Source organism: Anabrus simplex, chromosome 12, assembly GCF_040414725.1.
Source record: "Anabrus simplex isolate iqAnaSimp1 chromosome 12, ASM4041472v1, whole genome shotgun sequence".
Taxonomy (NCBI): domain Eukaryota; kingdom Metazoa; phylum Arthropoda; class Insecta; order Orthoptera; family Tettigoniidae; genus Anabrus; species Anabrus simplex.
In genome coordinates, this window is record NC_090276.1 from 76,807,142 (window position 1) to 76,823,678 (window position 16,537).

General features: G+C 41.5%; 1 protein-coding gene across 1 annotated transcript in view; it reads left to right on the forward strand.

Annotated features, from left to right (window-relative positions):
- Nucleotides 1-16,537, forward strand: part of Ptp10D (Protein tyrosine phosphatase 10D) — a 398,723-nt gene that overhangs the window by 143,169 nt on the left and 239,017 nt on the right. The window lies entirely within an intron of this gene.

Here is a 16,537-nt window from a genome sequence, read left to right on the forward strand (position 1 = left end):
AATTTGTACTAAAATACGATGTAAATTAAGTGTGATTTTAGAATATGAAACTCTGGAAAGTTGAAATGCTGTTTGGCTTTTAGCTTGAGCAACTGTGCGATATGTTTGGGGTCCTAATGTCTTAGATAATTTTGTTTTTAGGGATCATATTTTGCGTATTTGTTTTTCTGCTATTCTTCAGCCTGTAGGCGGTTCATGTATTTTTATTCACTAATAGTTGTATGCAACCCGAATTTAGTTTCATATTCATAGTATGAAGAATGTTAACCTATTTGACAGAATCAACCAACCCAAAACGCTAAATTAGTGATGCTGACGGTACAAATAAATTAACGCTAAAGACACGCGTACTCATATTGCTGATGGAGGACGGAAAGTTAATTTGAGGTTCACGTACTTAGAGCTCAGTGGTAGAGAGTGGAGTTCATGCCCTCCTGGCAGTTTATAAGGGATGGACAGAGGGTTAGTAGTAACCAGCCTTCCAGCTGGAAACTCAACGTACAAACACACTCATGCACAGGGAGTGTTCAGACGGAGAAAGCTTGCTCAGGAACTTGTTCTCCTTGTACCGCACGCTCTCTCGCGAACTTACTGTTTGGAGTGGTCGCATAACGGCTGAGAATGGTTTTCTGTGGTAAACGCTGGGGCCCACCGCCACTTCACCGCCATTCCTTCATCTGACTTCATCCGCGAACGGGACATCTCTCACATCAATAATTGTGGTACCGCGACTGTTCTTTTACGTGCCAACACGAAGCTAATCAGTTTATAAATCCACAAGTGATATGTTATTCCTGGAAAAGTCCTTCCATTTTCTTTACATTTTTCTATTTCATTACCCTATTATTCCCCTCCCCCCTCTTGTTTGTTCCGAATTTAGTCACAGTTGAGTTGTGTAATTCTGTTCAATGTATTCACAGTTCTGATTATGTTTCGTCGTTTTAACATCTGCTGCAGTGTATTTGATAACATAATTTCCCTTCTGTTGTATTTAAGTGAATTTTTCTTTGTTTATGTAGATGCCTATGTAAATATGTAAAATATAGGATTACGCAGTTTCTATTGTGTATATTTGCGACCTTTGTAAATGTTTGTCTATTTTTCATTTTAGATGAATAACTCTTATACATATAACGGAACTTTGTAATTCGGTGTTATGCCTAAATAAATAAGTAGACGACAAGGGTTTATTATGAGTGGCCTTCAAGCTGCAGGAAGTGTTCGTATTTTTTTTTTATTTTTTTTTACGTCGCACCGACACAGGTAAGTCTTATGGTGATGTGATGGAAAAGGCCTAGGAGTGGGAAGGAAGCCGCCGTGTGCTTAATCAAGGTACAACTCCCATTTGCTTGGTGGGAAAATGGGCGACAGAGGGGTTCGAACCCCGCGCCCCTAACCGCACGACCAGCTGGCCGGGTGGAAGCATTCTGCCATGTGAAACAGGTAGGGCAATTAGTAAGCTGTGGGCGTATGCTCTGTAATCCTGGAGTGATGAGCTAGTTGCTATGGCGATCCTCGTGTCCTTGTTGACAGGAAGTGACGTCTGACTTCCTTGTTGTAGGTCCAGAGACGTCACCATGGTGTTCCTCTATTCTACATTCCACCACACAGATACAGCGAATGTTTCAAAGGAATGCGTTCTGACGAAATTGTCTTCACATCGGTTTGTTTTCAGGTAGAATTTGCTGGGTTGTAACAGACATGAAAGTAGCGAAGTACAAACAGACGGGAACAATGACAGGAGGTAAAGGCTAACTTAGGAATGGTCATGTGAGGTGTTTCACAGAGGCTTGCAGACTGAACGGGATTTTTTATCTGGACCTGAGGGCTGGTTTCAGGTCCACTCAGGCTACGTGATTAGAATCGAAGAGTTATCTGACGGTGAGATAGCGGCCCCGGTCTAGCAAGCCAAGAATAACGGCAGAGAGGATTCGTCGTGCTGACCACACGACACCTCGTAATGTGCAAGCCTCGAAGCTGAACAGCGGTCGCTTGGTAGGCCATTTGGGGGCGGGGTTGCAGACTGAACGCTGAAACATGTGAGCATGTTGGCTCAAGTTCAGAGTCGACAAGCTCAAGGACATGGAGGGTTTGGGAGAGTGTGTCGTAATCGAGCGGTTTGGATCAGCACATTTTCACAGCAGGCAAATGATTGGGTTGTACCTTAGTTCCTTCCTGTCTGAGTCTGTGCGACGTAAAATAATAAGCAAAATGTTTCGTACCTGGGTCCCAGTGGATAGAAGACGTAGAAGACTGGAAAACAGTTGGAGGGCTGCTGATGGGTTCGAACGCATGCAAACTACTGCCTTATTGTAGAGAAACGCACCTGTGAGCTTAGTCCCTCAAGTCTTCCTTCCCTCGTCTATGTGTTGGTGCGATGTGTCACAGTACAGTATTTGAGAGTGGGCGTGGCTCATCGTAGTGACGGCCGGAACATATTCTTAAGCAGATTGAAAGAGGACGTTTCAAACCACCCTCATAGGCGCGTGCCAGCGGCCAACGCTTGGTCGGAGCCCCCGCTACACTCCGTAAAGTCAACATTAACATTTTATGAGGCTGCATTTTTCGTGGAAATGTCTTAAACAATATTTTCAACCACAGACTCGCACATACTTCCAAATTGATATCTACGGCAGTGACGACACCATCATAGCGGATTTTAAACAGTGTACTTACAGTTTCACCCGGTGACTTTTCGTGATAGTTCAGTGATGGTTTTCACAAAAATACAATGGGATTATTTCTTTTTAACTTCCTAATCTAAACTGAATCAGCAAAATTTAACTGGTATTTTACCGTCGCCGAAGTTTTATAGTTTCACTCGCTTACGGAGTGTACGTACATCAACGACAAACAAGGGTAAATATTCGTCACGACGTGTAACACACGTTATATTAATGAAGAATCTCACAGAACTCGCGAAACCTTCACCTGTAATCCAAGAGGAACACTACAAAAATTCACTATATACCACCATCACAGACAACCAAATACATAATTATTTTACTTCGCGCTTAACTCTATAAATATTTTTCTTTGGCTATCGGAAAGCATATTCTACATGTGCCATTAATGAATCGCTCGAACAAACTTTATACATTCCGAAATCGAAAAATACAATATATTCTTCTGTATTACAACTGATTTCATAAACTGGCTCTATTTTTATTAGCAAGACGATGTGCAAGTGGCTATACTGTTAACATGTTTCTATTTTTCTTGTAGCATTTAGCGTGTGGCGGTGTCAAGTATTAAAACTAACATGCCTTATCTAAGCTAGCTGGCCTGTCGCCGTACATTGCTGTCGGCGGAGGGGCCACAGCTTCAAGTGCATGCGTCATACAAGTGACTTAAATTTCGCTGGGGTAGCTCCCTTTCGCGCCGGCAAGGAAACCCAGCTCGCTGGAGTAGCTGAACTGAGGTAGTGCGAGCTGTACTTGACTTGGCTTAAATGTTCGCAGTTTTTTAAACATTATATAAAGCGTTCTAAGGAATAATAAGAAAGTGTTAATACAAAGTTCTTTACTCCAGCATTTGTCTGGTGTGAAAATGGGAAACCACGGAAAACCCTCTTGAGGGCTGCCGCCAGTGCGGTTCGAACCCACTATCTTCCGAATGCAAGCTGGCAGCTGCGCGCCCCTAACCGCACAGCCACTTGCTCAGTTAATTTACGTACTAGCGTCCTACCTGTAATAATGTGTTGTAACGTTCTCTCAAACTATTTAATGTTTACAATATACAAGTGAAACTACGACGGATATCTACGTTGTTGCTACACCAACCACTACTCTTATACCTTCATATCTTCCACACAATATAAATACCATTTGTTTGAGCGCCAGTTGCTTTTTTAAGAAAAACAACAAAATTCGGTAGAGCATACCTCTTATATCAATTATCTCAAGGCGTGAGGTGATAAACTCACATATCTGGCAAAATACAGGGATATGGATCAGGACAATATTAAATTACTGTTTCATTTCCACAATTGAGGATTGTACATGGAACTGGAATCGCTTATTATAATTAAAATAAAACTGAGTTTATGACTATAATTTACGTCACAATGAACAATCATTGACGTCTTTTAATTTAACAAAAAAAAATATATATATATATAGTGAGATTTGCGGTACTAATAAAAGGAAAATTTAATCTAAACAAAAAAAAAAACAAAAAAAAACTAATGGCATAAACTTGAAGCGAGATGTGATATCTGCGCTGATTACATTCTTCTTGATGTTATGAATGCATAACATGTCTGATGCTTTAATTACCTGATGTCTGCATACACCGCTGTTGAACTTGAAATTCTTGGGAAAACCTATGAGCTGAAGTCGGGAGCCATCTGCTGTTATCTTCTTATATAACAAGGAGTTGGCCTACATACCATGTACGCGTGTAGAGAGCTCCAATGTAATTACGTCCACTCAGTATATTATAAGAAATTGGAAAATATTATTGAAACATCTTGTGAAGTCCATCCTCGCAAGAAGATGTTTCTTTATCAGCATAGTACCCGTCTCTGCTCGGATACAACCACCACTTGTAGACCTCCTCGATTATTACAAGACCTCTTGAAAACACAACTCTTAGCTCTGACCATCACTCTAAGACCACTTCTCCCATTTGATACATCTGACTGTTACATATGATCTGAACGATATGATCTGAATACCTCTCACCACCGTTGCATCGACTTTTATAACCTCGCGATGACGACTCATCTCCCTACTCTCTGTTCATCCCTTCCGCTTCAACATACAGTCGCTGGCGAATACTGACACTTGGTCGCAATCACATGCCCACGCACTGATGTCATCAGTCAAGTGTTGTCTAAGCGTGCCCAAGCGGATTGCAGATGACTTTCATGCGTCACCGGGAAATCTACATGCACGTAACATTCTCAGTTAAACATAGCCTCGATTGCAAAATACTATGCCAGCTCATCTAGCCAGAGTTACAAGCCACAGCCTGACTATATGAAACCAACAAATCTCACTTACTACAATACAGAATAATTACAAACAAATTTCACTTATTAGGTTCGTTATGACCCCTGAGGATCACGAGTGACTTGTTCGGTACGTCTTCTTTCTTCCCAATACCTCTTCATTCTCTCACTCCTCCTCTTTCTCTCGGCTTCCGTGATCTGAATCTGGATCCTGGTGTCTGTCCATCTGTGACCTTCCACGAGCTTTTTGTATTTGGACCTATCCTGTACTGTCATCAGTGGATATTTTTCCTTTATGCCAATAGTCTCCCAATCTTCTCTGACTTCCTTCATCCACTTATTTCCAGTTAAGCAGGTTGCATTCCATATCTTCTTCGTCAGCCTACTGTCATCCATCCTCATGAGATGTCCAACAAATCCTAACCTTCTCTTTCTTATCACACTCGAGATTGGTTCTATACTCGCATATAGTTCCTGCCTTGATCTGTGTACCCAAATTTCTCCTTGCTTTTTGGTGCCCCATATATGTCTCAAGATTCTTCTTTCCTCCTTCTCCAATTGTATGCAAGCTCTCTTGCCTAATGTCAGCGTTTCAGTTGCATATAATGCAGCATTCCTGATGGTTATCATGTAGTGTCGCAGTTTGGCGTTCCTCGAGAGGTTCTTCTTTCCATATGTAGTCATGGCTGCATATCGTAGTTTCAGCAGCAGTTGAGCTCTGTCTGTGGTACTTTTGTTGCTTTGTACTTTACCCGTGATGTTCTCACCTAGGTACCGGAAGCTGTCGACTCTCTCTACCACTTGGCCTTTTACATTCCAATCGGTCTTCGTATTCAGTACCTTCGTCTTGTTGTAGGCTATTTTCAGACCAACCTTTGCTGCAGTTTCTGCTAGATTTGTTAGTGTCAACTTTGCTTCTTCTTCCTTCTCATGTAACAACACCATATCATCTGCGAAGGCAAGGCAATCCACTATGACATTATTTTTGATCTGATATCCAATATGTACACCTTCAGTTCCCATGGTTCTATTCAACTGTCTCCACTGCTTCACCACTTCATCCAAAACTAGGTTAAATAATACTGGCGACAGCCCATCCCCTTGTCGGACTCCTATCTTAATTTCAAAGCTGTCTGACAACATACTCCGGTATCTTACTCTAGCAGTTGCATCCTTCAATGTTTCCCCCACCAATCCATGTGTCGTAGAATCCAATCCTCTGTCGCGTAGGATGTTCAGTAGTGTGTTCCTGTCTATTGAATCGTAGGCTTTTGCGAAGTCTACAAATGTAACTATTGTGTCTTTTCCTTTCCTGTGTCTGTGTTCTATGATTCTCTTTAGTCCAAAGATCTGTTCTACGCAGTTTCTCCCTTTCCGGAAACCATCCTGGTATTCTCCTATGGTCGATTCAAGCTGTGCTTCCACTCTGTTCAGCAATAATCTCGAGAGTATCTTGTACCCAATATTTAGCAGTGAGATACCTCTGTAGTTATCCAGTATTCTTTTGTCTCCTTTCTTATGTACTGGTATAATTATGGCTTCTTTCCAGTCGCTAGGTATCTTCTTATTTATCCAGATGTCCATCATTATTCTGTACATGCTTTCTTCCTATGATTAAATACAATAATATACGTGATACCTAATTATTACAGTCTAAGTGATGAGAAACAGAATATAAAATCTAATGAATCGGGTTAATAATAATAATAATAATAATAATAATAATAATAATAATAATAAATACTGAATGGAATCTGTAACCCTGTTGTACGGTTACAACGTACCAGTACGATCTGGAGCTGAAACCGCGGTGATGGGTAACCGAGATCACGAGGTTGGCTATGTTCACTACCATTATTATTTCAATGTGGCAGTCGTACAGTTTAGTATTAAATGAACATTTGTATAACGTTCATACGCCCACTTCCTTTCTTATCGTAATTCTAGAGAAGGAACAAAGACGAATCTTGGCGAAGGTGGCTTCAGCCCTAATGCAAATAGTAAACACGAAGTCTTCCTAGGAAACGAATACACTATCCCAGTGCCGTCACTGAGCCACCGTCTCACAGTTGGAATTATTGAATGCTATTTTCATGATTAAATTGTAATTCATAGCAAATAATATTAAGATAATCTAAATGTTTTACACGTAATTCAGATGATATTTGTTCATGAAGTATGGCATTCCTTTTTCCTCCACTAGCTGTGTAGGTACTTGAGATTTCGAACTGAATGATGAGGCTGATAACTTCCCCCTTTTTAAATTAAAATGTACTTTTATATATTTTGAGGCGTAATTCTCCCGCACTAATGAGTGAAATTGTAAACAATACAGACTTTGACGATTTGATCATCTCAAAATAAGGAATATAATAATAATTTCGTATGGCTATTTCTAGCCGAGTGCAGCCCATGTGAGGCAGACCCTCCGATGAGGGTGGGCGGCATCTGCCGTGTGTAGGTGACTGCGTGTTATTGTGGTGGAGGATAGTGTTAGGTGTGGTGTGAGAGTTGCAGGGATGTTGGGGACAGCACAAACACCCAGCCCCCAAGCCATTGGAATTAACCAATGAAGGTTAAAATCCTTGACTCGGCCGGGAATCGAACCCAGGACCCTCTGAACCGAAGGCCAGTACGCTGACCATTCAGCCAACGAGTCGGGCAAAATAAGGAAAATAAGTCCATGACGAACTCTAGAATTGCTTAAATATTAATTTTCATATATTTTGTTATTATGTAGAGCCCACCTGGAGGCCATGATGACCTTTGTAAATCTCGTGCAAAATGGCATGCCAAAGACGAGGGAAGGGCATCCGGTCTCACTGCATACCCGACCCCGTAGAGATGCAGTGTATGGTACATAGCCACAGTGGCACACGAGTGTAGAAAGACACGTGGTGGGCTTGAAGGTTGCGTGTTGTAAGGACAACATGAAGTAATTGCTGCCCAGCAGGTGGTCTTCTAGCATTAGAAAGTACTTTTGTAAATCTCATGTAAATGGCATGATTTCACATTAATTAGTGTCAGGTGGCGATGGTTCTTCTCACTGAGGAAAAGTTTCCAGAGGGCGGAGGTGGAAGATTGTGTGCTTCGACTGCGCCTCGTCGCTCAATGTTATTGTTGACAAACTACTACTACTACTACTACTCAGTATCAAACAGAATATCCTTCCCAGAATACATTTAACAGTTGGCACCTTCGCTATTATTCGGAGAAAACTCTTTGGTAGCGGCTAACAGAGAATGTGGAGCTCAGGTTCTGTACGACGTATGAGATAGGGAACACAACTTTCAGCACGGAAATATACTGCTTGACTGTCGGCTAGTGACGCCCGCAGGCTCTTGCAATTCCCAGTCCGCAGTCAATGATAACGTCACCTGAGCGTCACGCTTATAAATAAGCGAGGTAAATTCGAACGTGCAAGTACAGTTTGTGGAGCAGTGTATGCATTAGGGACCATTAGTTCATTCTTCCTGCTTGGGCACATAACGAAACAACAATCTCACACCTCAACATTGAATGAAACAGTGAGCATCATAATGTTTGCTTATATTCTTCGTCCTAACGTGGTTTCCAAATGTCGCTTGGAAATAACTCATAAGCACCTTCCTACCTTCCGTAACACTTAATTTACGAGCATTTTATTCCAGTATTAAGTAAATATGAAACTGTTTTAGGTACTATTCATGTTGTCATCACTCGGTAGGTAATGGAAGAGCTCGTTTCCAAAACACTATCAGTTGGATCTTATTTGTAATGTATGTCGCTCCATTTTTTTCATGTGACATGAGCAACTTCTAATTAAAACTATAGGATTCCAGTAGAAGCGAGAAGAGATGAAGGGACGTAAAAAACACCACCAATAATAATTGTACCGGCTGGTACACCTCTACGCCGCACATTTGAATTTTCCGCCTTTAATTATTCCTCTACAGGAGAAATTCTGAACTTTAACAACTGTATCAACATATAAGTTTCCTCAGAAGATGTCACTACCGTAAATTTTGGGATTACGAAGTTGTCAGTATTGTGTGGAGTTCAGCTTGTTTTGTTTTCTATTGATCAAGAAGTGTGGACTTTCTCTGATAGATGTCTCTACAAAAAACTATGACCATGCACCCCGGTGCGAAGTGGAAGAACTTTATTTGAAGAAATTTTGTATTCATAAGTTTGTTCTTTACTAAATTTCGTTCTTTCATTTGTGGGTTGGCAATATAAATCTTTTCTTTCCGCCAGTTTTGAACTTAGCCAATCCAGAATTTCTGTAATTAATTTTTGACCTATCGTGTCTTTCTTCTTCAATTTTGATGTGTAACTTTTAGCCAGCCAATAAACGACTGTGGGTGTGTCTTAATTATTCATGAAAGATCTCGAATCTTCCCCGAGAGTATAAAAACTGCTGATTTTCTTGTCTCTTGGCCACTCGAACAACATCTAGCCTAGTGTGTGGAAGTGTAGCAGGAGGCGGGAAGCGCCTCTTTCATCCGGCAGCAGCTCTTCTACAAGGTAATGGCCACTTAACTTCTTTATTTCTCGCTAGCTCAGCAGTCTAAACCGCGGGGAAGGTCCGAAACCTTTACTATGTAACCTATCTGGAAACATGTAAAATTTTGTAAAACTTCACATAACTTTAACTGTAAATTGGGGATAGAGAGTGCTTTACCCTCTCGAGCTCCCCTTCATTTTGAACTTGAGGTGACTACGTTTTCGTAACCGTTCTTCTAATCTCCCTTAATGTGTTAAATTTATTCTGTATACGAGTCACAGAATAAAGTTATCACCTCCATAGTTTGGGAATAGCCCCTGCTTCATCGGCCTAGTGCCTCTTAGGTTTTAACAGATTTCATGTAGGAGTGCAAGTTCAAGCCTCCATTCTACTTGGTTTTGCGGGCCATTAACTTAACCCTTTTTTTCCTACTAAGGCCCATTAGGTTGGGTACAAGATACCCCTGTTTCATTGTAAGTGTGCCTTAAGGGCAGTTAAGAGTAAAGTCCGTTGTGGGCTTTGATAGGCTTGAAAAATTGAGAGCGGGTCAGCTCTTCCTTGTATTTGGATATGTGCCTCTAGGAGGCTTGACATTGCCTGGTGGGAGCAAGTGCTCCATGCAATAAGGGGATTTCTGCCCTTTGGTAATATGTGGTTGTGAGCTGAGAGCTCAGGAATTGTAAAATGTGAGGCTTGAAGTCCAGATCGTTAAAGTATATCGAAATCTTGGCTTTCCTAGTCTTGTACCTGATTTCTTAACTTGTTGTTATTTGTTGAATGTTCTAGATCTATGTCAAAATTGTTAAGTTTTGCTAATTTTGAAAATATAACCTTTAATTCAATTTTAATCAATATCCAGCCCGCACCTTCTTTCACCTCTGCTGTTCCACGGGTAACCCAGTAATAATAATAATAATAATAATAATAATAATAATAATAATAATAATAATAATTTCTACGTCCCACGAACTAGTTTTACGGGTTATGGAGACACCGAGGTGCCGGGCCGAGCTGCTCCGCCCGCAAGCATGCAAGGCACATTCTTCTCTAGTGCTTGCCGAACTATGGGTTGTTGAGTGCACAAGAGCAAAAGGAAAGCAAGATAACTTCTTTTTAAAATATATCATGGCCACGGAATCATAAACACACCGACCAAGGAATGTAGACATTTAACGCAATATTTTATCCGGATGAAAACCGGAAAGAGTGTAAGTAGATTCAGGTACTTCAGTCAACGTACGTGTGTGGCGCCGAGCGAAGGAGCGGGAGCGCTGTGTTGCAGTCCCTCACTCTGTGAACCGTCGGCAGCTCACTTCTCTAGTGAAGTCATTTGTTTTTTTTTTTTTTGTTTTTTTTTTTATAGGCTTTAAATCAGTGCGTAATTGTATTGTATTGATTGAGAGTTATGCGGTAAGCCTTCGTGTGTGATTTCTTTTTTAAACATGAGTAAAGCTATCTACAGTATTTATTTGTTGCGTCGGTTTTCTAGCCTTTATTGCCTGGATAAATTTATTGTATGCAATTAAATGCAGCCCTCGATCCCATATAAATTATTTTGTATTTTCTCCCCCAGTTTTTCTTGCATTTCAATGCTGAGGTTTTTTTATGTGCCGTTAGTTTACTTCTGATTCTCTACAAACCAAAATCCCCTTTAGTCCATTAAAATAATTTGTAGATTAGTTTCTTCAACTTTTTATCTTGAACTTAAATACTGAATTTCACAAATTTATGTGCCGCCGTTTTCCCGTGATGGTGTTGAGCAGAGCCGTTCGATATGGCAACCATGTTATCGTAAGAGCAATACTGTTTTCTTAACATGGAATGACCTATAGGCGCTGCGGAAAATAATATCCATGTACGCGAATCATGAAACCGTTAGAATAACATTAAATATTGTTGCTATTATTCCAAGGTGGTTCAGCAGTAATTTTATCACCTCTACTCGCTAAGTTTGTAGTTCTTTTACAGAATCGACCTGATTCAGGTGATTCCATTTACTTTTGAAAAAAAAATGGCATTTTAACTTAATGACTTTAAAATAGAATTTTAGTTGTTAACATTGTTCTTGTCCGCCTCTATGGTGTAGTGGTTAGCGTGATTAGCTGCCACCCCCGGAGGTCCGGGTTCGATTCCCGGCTCTGCCACGAAATTTGAAAAGTGGTACGAGGGCTGGAACGGGGTCCACTCAGCCTCGGGAGGCCAACTGAGTAGAGGTGGGTTCGATTCCCACCTCAGCCATCCTGGAAGCGGTTTTCCGTGGTTTCCCACTTCTCCAGGCGAATGCCGGGATGGTACCTAACTTAAGGCCACGGCCGTTTCCTTCCCTCTTCCTTGCCTATCCCTTCCAATCTTCCCATCCCTCCACAAGGCCCCTGTTCAGCATAGCAGGTGAGGCCGCCTGGGCGAGGTACTGGTCATTCTCCCCAGTTGTATCCCCCGACCAAGAGTCTGAAGCTCCGGGACACTGCCCTTGAGGCGGTAAAGGTGGGATCCCTCGCTGAGTCCGAGGGAAAAGCCGAACCTGGAGGGTAAACAGATGATGATGATGATGAACATTGTTCTTAATATTACTTTGAAAATGTTTATCTTATGTCGTAATGAATTAATATTGCTCCGATTCAAAAACTGCATTTCGTAAAGAATCAGTATTTTTGAGTTGGTGAGTTATGGAATGTGCTCTTCAATTGTATTTTGTAGAAATGATAGTGTTATACTATACGAGTTTTGATTGATTGTTAATCCATAAATTTGCTTAGTTGCAACTAAGAATTGAAGAAATGATCAAATGACAGTCATGTTAGAGTACATTCCGGTGAGAGCCTTCGGAATCGCAGCCCTTCACCAAGAATAACTTAGACCAACTACATCACGATATCAGAGCAAATAAGCTATTTAAGATACTTGAGTGCGCCATTATAACGATTGTGCAAGTACAGCTGTTGATTCCTTGAATATTGGATGTGCTGCTAACAAGTTCGCTACATAGTTTTTGTGTCCGGAAGTGTACGTTCCACTGTCCTTTCTGGCCTTGTTCCCAGTTTATTGAGGTCGGCACTTTCCTGTGTGGAAATATGTATTCACTATAGTCTACTGAGAGTCAACTCAAGACCTTAGCGGTCCTTTTGATGTCAGTCAGACTTCTGGTCGGTGAAAAGGCTTCCGCAGCGCCAAATAGTTCCCTAGATTTGTTACTTGTTCCTGAAGTCAGGAGCTTCCTTCAGTTTGGTTAGATATTCTGGTGAACTGACTTGACGAATTAAACATTTTTGCCCTGTATAAATATGGAAAATATATCGCAGGTTGTATGTTATTCGGGTTCGTTACCAACTCTTATATTTCATACGTATAGTTATTGTTCTCAGTGGTGTATGTAGCAAAATAATAATAATTTAATATGATATTGATATCTTATTGCACTGTGTACTTAGTAAGCTTTGTTCGAGTTCATTCCATTGCTGATAAGTTCGCATAATATGTGCGACGTTGAAGATGGGTCCAAGAAAACTGTTGGCAATACTGGCTGCAACAGCATGTTCATTATTCATATTCATATTCTCTTTGGTATTCATAATGGCTGCCAGCTGTGAGCAAGACGTGTGTGATGCTGTGATGCTCGAGTCCCCTTGAGCCAACAAAAGTGGAGAAAAATTAAGTAGGAAATCTAAACCAAATTGTTTTAAACGTTTACAGTAGCCTACGAGATGAGAATCTGCTGTGGACTGTGGAAGACGTGGTGAAAAACACCGCGCGGCTGACCGGCGTTACTGTGTACAGTGTTTCCGCCGCTCGCGTGGAATTTAAACTCCACGGAAAATTCAAGTCTCCAGGGAAAGGTCGATGTGTCAGCTCAGCACTCGTCGTAAATAAAACAGGAAGGGCCTTAACACGGCATGGGAATAGGATCCTTAGCGTATTATTATTATTATTATTATTATTATTATTATTATTATTATTATTATTATTATTATTATTATTATTATTATATAATTCGCTGGGGCCATCAAGGACCACGTTAAGTCTTGTTGCATTTGACACTGAACTTGGCCTTCTTTAGAGCCCAAATTTCCCTCATTCTTTGTGAGTGGGCCTGCTTACGCTCCTCTGTTCAAGGGGCACCGTGTCTTCTCTTGGGTTGCTCGTCTCGGTTTAGCCCGTTCGTCAATATTTTCTTGCGGAAGAGATCTCTGTTAAGGGCGTCTTCAGCTGAGATATGTAGCATTTGCAGGTCTTCTTTGGTATTTCTAAACCAGGGAATTGTGGTTTTGGGGTTTGAATCAAAAAAGTAAAAGATTTCTTTAGTTAACTTTCTTCCGTCCATTCTTTTCAGATGACCGTAAAATCGTGCCCGTCTTTTTCTGATTGTGTCTGTAATTTTCTCTATTTTGGTGTAGACTTCCTTGTTGGATCTCTTTTGATGGATTCCATTTCTGTACTTTGATCCCAAGATTCCTCTCACAGTTTTGCGTTCTCTTTTCTCCAGTTCTTCAAGGAGTCCTTTGTTGGCATTTAGAGACAGGGTTTCGGCTGCATATAGAACTACTGGCTTCAGAACTGTTTCATAGTGACGTAGCTTGGTGTTTTGGGAAAGGCATTTTTTGTTGTAGATTGTGCGGGATGTTTGGTAGGCTATTTCCAGTTTGCGTACTCGCTCCTGAAGTGCTTCTTTGTCCAGTCCATTTTTCATGATGATCTCGCCCAGGTATTTGAATTTGTCTACTCGGGTGATGTCCCCGTATTTTGTATGGAGTTTTGGTGGAGCCTCTTTGATGTTAGTCATTACTTCTGTTTTCTCAAACGATATCTGCAAACCAGTCTGTTCGGCAATTTCCTTCAAAATTTCAAGTTGAGCTCTAGCGGTTTCTATGTCGTTTGAGAGAACAACAATATCATCGGCAAATGCTAAACAGTCTGTTGCGATCCCCTTGGATTTGGTTCCTATTCTCAATGGACTGTAGTTGGTTTCCTGTAATCTCACCTGCCAGGTTCTGATGATCTTTTCAAGAACACAGTTGAAGAGTATAGGGGATAGCCCATCACCTTGTCGGACTCCTGTTTTGATGTCAAAGGAATGCGAGAGACATCCGTGGAACTTCACCTTGGATTTTGTATCGGTCAGGGTGGCTCTAATTAATGCCAGCAGTTTCAAATCAACTCCAAATTCTTTTAAGATGTTTAGCAGGACTTCCCGGTCAATGGAGTCGTACGCTTTCTTAAAGTCCACAAAGACAGACACATACTGCTTGGACCTTAGTGTACAATATCTGATTATCGTTTTGATATTTTGGATCTGTTCAGCTGTTGAGCGACCTTTTCTGAACCCTCCTTGGTATTCACCTATTTGATGTTCGACTTGTGCTTCCAAACGCTCCAGGATGGCAGGTGATAGAATTTTGTAAGTCACGGGTAGCAAAGATATTCCTCTGTAGTTGTTGATGTTCTTCGTGCTGCCTTTTTTGTGTAATGGATGGATCAAAGCTATTTTCCAATCTTCGGGTAGGGTCTCCTTGATCCAAATTTCTTCTATTTGCTTTTGCAAGATATCAAGTGATTCCTCTGGGGCATATTTCCATAGTTCTGCTACTACTGAGTCTTCCCCCGGCGCTTTGTTATTTTTGAGACGGGCAATGTGGCGCTTGATTTCATCTCTGTCGGGTGGTCTGGAATCTGGGTACCTGAGTAAGGGTTCCTTGGTCTCAATGGCGCTTTGCGGTTTAGAGCAATTAAGTAAATTCTTGAAGTTATCTGCCAGAATGCTGCAATTTTCTTCATTTGACGTCGCCAGTGTGCCGTCCGTTCGCTCAAAGCATAGAGATGGTGGTTTATAGCCAGTGAGTTTGCGTTTGAAGGCTCTTTTTTTTTTTTTCTAGCGGCTTTACGTCGCACCGACACAGATAGGTCTTATGGCGACGATGGGATAGGAAAGGCCTAGGAGTTGGAAGGAAGCGGCCGTGGCCTTAATTAAGGTACAGCCCCAGCATTTGCCTGGTGTGAAAATGGGAAACCACGAAAAACCATCTTCAGGGCCGCCGATAGTGGGATTCGAACCTACTATCTCCCAGATGCAAGCTCACAACCGCGCGCCTCTACGCGCACGGCCAACTCGCCCGGTGTTTGAAGGCTCTGTAGTACTCTCTGCTTTCATTCTTCCTAAAGTTTTGTTCTATCTTTTCAGTGAGAGATTTTTCGTATTTACGTTTCTCAGTTCTGAACACCCTAATCTGCTTGGGCACGTTGGGTTTTGTAGGTTTCCCAATCATTTTCTGATTTCGTAGAGTAGTACTGTTTCCACGCATTGAGTCTTTCTTGGAGGACTGATTTGCAGGTACCATTCCACCAGGCATGCTTTTTGCTTCTCTTGATTTCTGCAACGTCTTTGGCGGCCTCAACAAGGAGACTTTTGGCGTTGTTAAAGTCACAGTCACTTGGTCTAGCCTTCTCCTGGAACTCCTCGACCCTTTGCCGAAGTTTATCATTGTCGAAGCGTGTGATCTGTTTGGTTGTCTTCCTTGTGTTTGCGGGAATTGGTTTGAATTTGATAAGAGACATATAATGATCTGAGGCCACATTGATGCCTTTCTTTACCTTGACATTCATAATCTCAGGGCTGTTTCTCCTGGAGATTGCAACATGATCAATTTGGAACTCTCCGAGAGCTTGGACGGGAGAACGCCAAGTTATTTGCTTTCTGGGTAGATGGCGAAAATGGGTCGACATGACCTGCAGGTTGTGATTTTCGCAAATGGACACCAGTCTTTTGCCGTTGGGATTGGTTCTTTTGTGAGCAGGGTAATTTCCTATAACTTTCTTGTACTTCTGTTCACGACCTAGTTGGGCATTGCAGTCACCCAAAAGAAGCTTGACATGGTGTTTGGGGATTTTGTTTAATTTTTCATCCAGTAGGTCCCAGACATTATCAACTTCGTCTGGATCAGACTTGTTCTTATCGTTTGTAGGAGCATGTGCGTTAACTAGGGCGTAGGTTTTGTTCGCGCATTTTATTGTGAGTATAGACAATCTGTCATTCACAGGTTCGAAATTTGCAACCGATTTAAGGATTTTGGTTCTAACAGCAAACGCGGTTCCAAGCATCACAGCTC